Genomic DNA, 8,589 nt, shown 5'->3' on the forward strand with positions numbered 1-8,589 from the left:
ATAACAAGGGGGACAAACTGTGTCAACATTTACATAAGGATAAGTGACAAGGCAGAATACGTAGCCATCTATTATAACTAAGTAAAAAAACAGGGACCCTTACAAAGGATATATGGGTATACAGAACTGAGCACTAATACTAATCAGGGTCTTATTTTTGTTAAGTTACTAATTTTAAAAATCAGGTAAGAATTTTAAAAATATATTTCACTAAATTGTCTATATACCAGTTTATTCATAAGATACCATGACATACATAAGAATTCTACCTTAAATTTTTTAGGATGAAGCTGTGTATAAATGTAGTTAAAACCTAAGTTTTTAGCCAACTTAGTGATCATAAAAAATATTTATATCGTGATAATATTATTTAACCTCAATAGTACATTTCTAGTCCTCCTTTGATTGTATTAGCCTATTTTTTTCCTTGAAAATGGCATCTGTTAGTAGTAGAATGGACAATTTAATAAAATGTCACATGAAAAGCCAAGGTACCTAGATATATGTCCTGAGTTTGTACCTCTAACTGGTTCATCTTGAAAACTGTGTTTCGGTGCCTTCTTTTCTTCTCTAAAAAAATGACACCATGTAATCACCTAAACCACTGTATACCAAAGATGTATAATAAAAATCAACTCTTCTCCCCTCTACCCTCATAATAAATAATTACTGAAACAAAATTTACTCCTTCCTCCCCACTCTTCCTAAATTTCTTAAAGTGGTCTTACCCTACCTCTTTTCCACTCTGACTCCCACAGAACCAATGAAGCAGTCATGGAAAGTAGTATTAAGAGATGCCACCAGCATATATATATATATATATATATCCCATTTCCAGAAAACGTATGAATACGTACTAAAACACAGTGCCACATTTCTCAGATGAAACATTCACATAAAACATTCTCTTTGTCCTTTAACTCTGAGGGTGACCCTAAAACAGCCTCTTTTCTGCAGTACAATGGAAAAAACAGCCTCACGCTTAACACCTTGAGCTCTATTAGTCAGTGACACAACAGACTCTCCCCACCTGTCAGGTGGTAAAACAGGTGTTAAGTCTGTCCATACTGGGCCTACAGTGATGCTTCAATAATTTATACCAGGCTGCCTAATTTTACTCTTAAGAATTTCTTTTCCCCAAGCCTAACTGTACTTATTTTTCTGTCTTTTGAGACACCTTCTCTGAACGTAATTGTGGTCTCTCTGCAGTCCTCTGCCAACTTACTGTGGGTTTGGGAAGCAGAGTAACAAAGAGAAGTATAAACTGAATTAATAAGGTCATTCTGGCAGTCAAATTAACACAATAATGGCATCTACCAAAAAAAGTTCTTAATCATTATTTTCCCCAACATGGGCCCCTCTGGTAAAGCCTATGAACCCCTTCCTAGAAAAGTATTTTTAAATGCACAAAATAAAATACACAATATTACATTAAAAAAAATCAATCATACTGAATTATAATATCAAAAATATAAAAAGCACAAATATATGATACAGTAATATATATGCTTCTTTGTTAACCTTTAAATCACAATATCTACCAGTGTAGCTAATAATTAAACTTTAAGTAATAATGGGTATTAAATGTTATTTTGAGATCTGCAATAACAGTTATGCATCATGAAAATATCTGCAATTTCTATTAGAAACAGTCTCTGCTACTGCTGCCCACATTCGTAATGGAAGAAAACGTGTAAATAAAGATGCAACTTTTTCACTATTCAAGTTCACAGACCCACAGGTTTAAAACCTCGAATATACAAAGAACTATGCTTATTAAATTTTTAGCTCTGTTAAGTACTGAATTTAATAGCAATAATAATGTACTTTTACCTATATAATGCCATGTGACTCCACAAGTGAAGGAGAGGACAAGAATTTTTAGTTCCATTTTGCAAAAAAGAAATAAGGCCAAAAGCAAGGATAAGGGTAGTAAATGGAATTATGTGTAGAATGCTCACTCTTCAGCCACTTCACCTACATTATCTGATCTTCCTAATAACTGCCCTTCCTCCCTCGGCCCAAGATAAGTATCACAATCCCTTGTTCTTCTAATTAAGGAAATTAAGATTCAGATAAGTCACTTGCCCAAAGTAATAAGGCTAGTCAACAAAGTCATAGGTCCTTCTAAATTCAAGTCCTGTGCTCTTTTGGCTATCTTATTCTGCCTTCCTCTGACATCATTTTAGACAAGCTCATCCCAATTACCAGAGCTTTTCAAGAAGTTAAAGCTCTATGCTCTGTTGTTTTCAGGTCAAAAAGTCTACCTCTAAAGACTTGTTGTAAGTGCACATTAATACTGGTATAGTCACCTCTGTAAATTAATATCCTGTAAGGGTGACATGCAGGTCTAAATAAGGTATTAAGTGCTTGCTTTTGTAGGAACTGACTTTTGTTCAAGGAAATAAAATATTCAACATTTTAAAGCAATACACACATTACTGGAAATGCAAAGCAAATTTCCAGCACTTAAAACAAATATAAGGCACAAAGCAGAGCTTTACACTGAATTTAAATTCTTTTCTAAATGAATTTTCTAAATTTAAAAGAAACCCCATACCTGTATTGCTTCCTAGGAGGGTGGAAAAACAATACATTACCATTTGCAAAAATTAAGTTTAAATGTTAAAAGGTAAGAAAACTAAATCCAGTCCAATTTCTTCATCTTACAGTTAAGGAAACATCAAAAATTCATATAATAAATGCTTAAAAATGGAAAAACAAAGATAGGTTCATATAAGTCACCTAGGTAGAAGGAAAGAAGAAAAGTCTCAAACTGACCTGAGGAATTCTCACAATTCTATATATGTTTTGAAACACTAGATATTACAGTAGTTTATCTTCAAAACAGAATAAAGTTAATATGTTTCTTAACTATCTTTAAAATTAGATAGTATTTGCTCATGCAGTCAATAAAGCTATATGGCAGTTCTATCATTAAGTTTCTAACTTTTGAGATATTCAATCCCCCTTTTGAGAAACTGGAATGGTGTCTGGCTCACAGTAAGGCCTCAGATGTTTGTTGATTTTGTAGGTAAATTAAGTTCATATATAATACTCACTTGATTATTATCAAGAGTAATACTTTCCTCTCATCTTTTACATTATAAAGTAAACGAACTAGAAAGCAATAGGCTATAGACAGCAACCATGAACGTGGTAGGAAAAATAAAACTTCTCCCAATGAGGTCTCCCAAATTCAGGCCTTCATCATCTCTACCTAAGTCTCTTTCAATAATCTCATTTAATTTGACAATCAAATTAAATTTAAAGGCCACCTAATTAGACACATTTAATAATATCTATAATTATCATGCTGCTTGATGATTAGATGTAAATAGTAAGCACTTTAGGTATACAGTCATCCCTTGGTATCCACAGGGGATTGGTTCCAGGACCCCTCTGCAGATACTAAAATCTAGGGATGCTCAAATCCCTTACACAAAATATATGTATATTTATATACATGCATAAATACATATATATAAATATAAAATATTATATTTGCATATAACCTACACACATCCTCATATACTTTAAATTATCTCTAGATTATTTACAATACCTAATACAATATAAATGCTATGTAAACAATCGTAAATACAATGTAAATGCTATGTAAATACTTGCCAGCATGTGGCAAATTCAAGTTTTACTTTTCAGAACTTTCTGGAATTTTTTTCCCAAATATTTTCAATCCAAGGTTGGCAGAACCCACAGATATGGAGTGTCAACTGTATATACCAACTTTGCTTAATAACCAAACTAGGTTTTTATAGTTTCCTTAAGTCTAGAATCTAGAGACAGCTTAAATATCAAGAGCTCTCATGATGTCTAACAAAAGTTTAGTCCATCCCACACGCTCAATAGAAGCCAAAGGGTGATTAGATTCAATTAACCATGGCTGAGATTTCCTATGTCCCCATTCTCCCTTTTATTAATGGTCCCTCTATTATACTCGCACCCACATCATTCTGAGTACTAACAGGATTTTCAGTTACAAACAACTACTCTGGTTAATTTATCAAAAGGTTATTAGTTAATTTACAGAAACAACAAGAAGTTTTGGGGGTTTTTTTAAGTACAAAACAAGAAACACCCAGAATTCACATCACAGAAGACTATGCTTACAGCACTGTTACACTGAATATGAACTCCAGTTTATACACACAAAGAGCACTTAAGCAAAAACTTTATGGTATACATAATGGCTCAAGTATGTCCCCATTAGAGTGTGACATTCTCATTATCTTACTGAACAAATGCAAAGAATATTTGGCATATGATTATAAATATCTGAATATATGAATAATACCTTAAAGCAGGGGTCAGCAAACTTTTTCTGTAAAGGGCCAGGTTAAGTAAACGTTTTAGGTTTTGTGGCCCATACAGCCTCTGTTGCAACTACTCTGTTGTTGTAGCACAAGAGCAACCACAGATAATATGTAAGCCAATGAGCCATAATGTGTTCACATAAAACTTTGTTTACAAAAAAGGTAGTAGGCTGAATGTGGCCTTCAAACCAGTTTGCTGACCTCTTCTCTAAATGGTTAACAGTAAAGAAAATATCATTTTCAAATAAATCAACTTTCCTAGAACCCAAAAGTTTCTTATTTCAAATGTATGTAAATTATGTAGAAAAGCAGAAAAGGAAGCAGTGTTACTAGAGCATCCTATTCATATGCATACCGTATTTACATATATAACTAGCCTCTATAAAATGTACTTTAGAATTCTTCTAAAAGGTAACTGATACTGCAATAGGAAAAAAATAACTTTGTGAATTTGCAAGAGTTTCTATACATACTGGTTATTCAAAGGAAAAAAAAAAAAAAAAACCTATACAACTACTAATAACCTGAAAGAACCCCTCTCTTCCAGGAAGTTAAAGCTAGGATTCACCATTAAATGGAACAAAGAAACAAAGAACTGAATCATATGGACCATATTTCCTTTCCAAACAGTTCCCAGGTAAAAAGCTACATATATAATAGGGACATTTCACTACTCAAAATCATAAACCCTTTTTTAAAGGACACCACCTTTCAGTGTCAGTTATATACTATACCCTAGAAGAAAAAAAAAAAAGTGAATTCACCTTCAATCATTAATCAAGAAAATTTGCACATGTATATGAACACTTTTGAGATTACCAGAAATTCCATTTTTATTTCATTCAAATGATGAAAATCTGAGAAATACTAATTACTTAAGGCTCAACACAGTAATAAACACCCTTTCAGTGTTTGTTACAAAATAACCTTATTTTTAAAGACTTTAAAATCGCAAATAAGGAATATATATAAAGTATATGTTTACCCTTGCATAAATATTGGCATTTTCTATATACTATAAGGAATAGTTAATAGCAATTACCTCTGAAAAAGAGACCGGGACTGGGAGAGGTGGGGGGGTGGGTTCTGGGAAGCTGGGGAGAACTTTTACTTTTTCCTCAACATCTTTTTGGGTTTTTAAAACTTTGTCATAAAATTTATTAATTTTATAGTCTTTAAAAATGATTTAAAATATGTTCATTATAAGTTAATATTGAAAAATATACCAGGAACTAATATGAACAGTAAAGGCAGGATTCTTCTGAAAGAGGCTAGAAATTCAGGAACTCTCTGGGGTCAGACTGGCCATTTCTATCACGCAACAGGTGAGGATATATTTGCTGCATAAGTTAGGGAAGTTCCCTGAAGGGCTTTTAACACCATGAGGTTTAAAATAACCTTGTAAAGCTGGAGTCTACAGCAACCCAATCCAGTTCCACTAAATCCAGTACCCCAAGGATAATATCAGGGTCGTGAGAAGTGCCCACTAGCTCCTGGTCTGCAGGAGGTCCAAGCCATCCAAGAAAGGGTGACTTCCTCAACTTCCCAGATTCACAGCAATAGCACGATATGATATTAACTCTACCCTATCAAGTATGTTCACCAACATGCCTGGTGAATCTTAATAGAACACATATTAATAGAACACATATTTTTAGGCTTTGGTCTTTGGGAAATATTGGTTAAAATTTGCCATTTTAAAATTGTACAAGTTGAACTGAATCAAGTTAAAAATGGAAGAAAAAAACAAGACTCCCATCATCATTCAAGATTTTAGGCTCCATTGTATTAGACTATACACAGATTACATTAGAAGATTGAGAACTGAAATTAAGATAAAAGTACATAAAGACTTTCATTTCAACTGCCTGCCAAAGATAAAAATGAATAATAAAATCCAATTCTGCTCTTGGGAATAGTGAAGCAAAAAAAAAAGAAATAAGCCTTGTTCTCTCCCTGAGACTGAGAGTTAACAAAAGAGAGAAAGAACAGCAGAATCTGTCATTTCTCACCGCCACAGAAAAAAGGATATCAGTTTAATTTCCAGTTAATACAAATGTCCAAAACAAAGGACAGCTAAACATACTTTCCCCCACGCTGAAATTAATTACATTTAACTTCTGAGCCCCTCCTACATGCTCTGCCATGCTTGGGAATACAGGAGTGAACAAAACAATGTATAATCCACTAGGGCAAGAATTTAACGTTCCAAAATGCTACAAATTTTGTCTCATTTAAATAAAACTGTAAAGAATTTCAATGCATGTCTATTCATTCCTCACTAATAATGTATTGTTTATTAAATCCCATCATATATAAAAAAAAGTGGTTTAGCAAAAGAAACAAAGTCAGTGCAATCAACTTTACAGGATACCATTAACTTCAAAAGAAATGTTTTATTCAATACATTTTACCACATTTGAGGTAATTAGTCTCTGGAAGATAAAGCCCACTGGTTAAAGTAATGTAATACTGAATTTTTTTTAAAAAAAATGCAATCCTGAATATTAGTCACTCTTCTTAAATCCATAGATAATAATGCTGTTATGGCAAATGGATTAAGCCATTATTTATCCAGCAAAATGAACGGGGCAATTGTTCATTCAGATCTCCGTCCGAAATATAAAAGAGTATTTAGTGTTCTAAAAAATGTATGCTCCATAAACAATAGATTGCAATGTCTAAGTCCAAGTGCTCGTTTATCAAATAAACCCTTATTATCTTGGGTTTTTACATTTACATCATGCCCGTCTTAGTGCCACAGAACTCATTAAAATGTCTTCTACACAAATCTCAACTGTATTTTAAAATGTATCTTTGATGAAGTTGACTTTTAACCTATTTCCAGCCTCATTAATAACCACTCCTTAAAGGTAAAGAACGCTAAATACATGTTGTGAATGGTTAAAGAACCATGCCACATCTGTATAAAAAGTAAAGTGCTCTATTTAAACTGCAATAATGCAGTGCCCCCCCTCTTTCAAAGTTAGCCCGGGAATTAAGTTTACAACCCTTTAAAGGAAGGGGGGACTGTAATGTACTCAACTTGTCTACTGGGGTCTAAGATACTAAACTGGGCTGCCTCAAAGGCCGAAGAAAGTTATGGGGCTCGGAGGCCGCCTTCAGCAGTAGAAGCAGCAGGTAGAGCCGGGGCCAGAACGGCGGCCCTCGCCGCGCGGGTGCGGGTGGCTGAGGGCGGTTCGCGCCCCAAACCCCGTAATGCAACATCCCTTTGCCACCAGGGCGGAACACACGTTCTCTAGTAATTCAACACCCTTACTTTCAAACTGGAGGCCGGGGAGAAGAAGTTGTAATAAATTCCTTCCCTACATGGCAAAACGTAATTTTTCCTAGGCTTAAATCTGTATTCTCAAACTGCCTAGAAGGGCCGAGCCAGGCCGAGCCCGGGGCCGCAACCGATCGGCGGGAACCCGACCGAGCTCGAGGCGGAGGGGGTCCGGGGCGGACGCTGAAGGCGGACACACGCCCGAAGGGAGGAGAAGCGCGCACCGGCGTGTTCAGGCCGCAGCCACGACTCGGGCAGAGCCTCGCGGCTCCCGCGGCCCCGGATGCGGCCTGGCCAGCCGGGCTGTTAGGGCAGCGACACCGCGGCCCTCGCGGCGCGGCCGCCGGGCAGCACTGGGCCCCGAAACTTCTCGCCGCCACCTCTGCGTCTCCGGCGAACCCCGGGAACGGGAGTGGGGGAAGGTAGGGCGCCGGCGGCTTACCCCGAGAGCGGGCGGCTCCTTCCCGCCCTGAGTGTGGCCGGGGCGCTGCGCGGCGTCGCCGGGTGTCGCGGCTGCGGCAGGGAGGGAGAGGCGGTGGAGGGAGCGATGGGCCGCGAGAGACGAGAGGCGCCGCCGCCACCGCAGACAGCTCCGCAATATGGCTGCCTGGCGGCTCCTCGGGGGAAAGGCGGGGCTGCCCCACGCCCCCCGCCTCCCCCTGCCGGCCGGCCGGCCTAGCGCCGCGTCCCGAGCAGCAACGCCGCAGTCGCCGCCGCCGCCGCCGCCACTGCCGCTGCCAGACCTCCCGCGCCCCGCCCCTCCCAGCCCCGCGGGCTCGCGGCCGCCCGCCGCGCGGGGCGTCGCTTGGGGTCCCCGTCCCGGGCGGGGACGCGCGAGGGCAGGGCTGCGGCTCCGGAGCCCCGAGGGAAAGAGAGAGAGCGCGGAGGTGGGGGACTCCTTCCGGGGAGGACTGGGCTTGAGCTAAGCCCGGTGCTCAGGGAAGAGGAGCCGCCCAACCCGGAGCTGGG

General features: G+C 38.5%; 1 protein-coding gene across 1 annotated transcript in view; it reads right to left on the bottom strand.

Annotated features, from left to right (window-relative positions):
* RDX (radixin) overlaps positions 1 to 8,225 on the bottom strand; it is a 76,469-nt gene extending 68,244 nt beyond the window's left edge. The window contains exon 1 of the mRNA XM_082629132.1: positions 8,063 to 8,225. The gene's annotated coding sequence lies outside the window, so the exon portion shown is untranslated. The remainder of the gene's footprint in view (positions 1 to 8,062) is intronic.
* Positions 8,226 to 8,589: the final 364 nt, after the last annotated feature.

This window comes from Mesoplodon mirus, assembly GCF_964341445.2.
Source record: "Mesoplodon mirus genome assembly, chromosome: 7".
Classification (NCBI taxonomy): Eukaryota; Metazoa; Chordata; class Mammalia; order Artiodactyla; family Ziphiidae; genus Mesoplodon; species Mesoplodon mirus.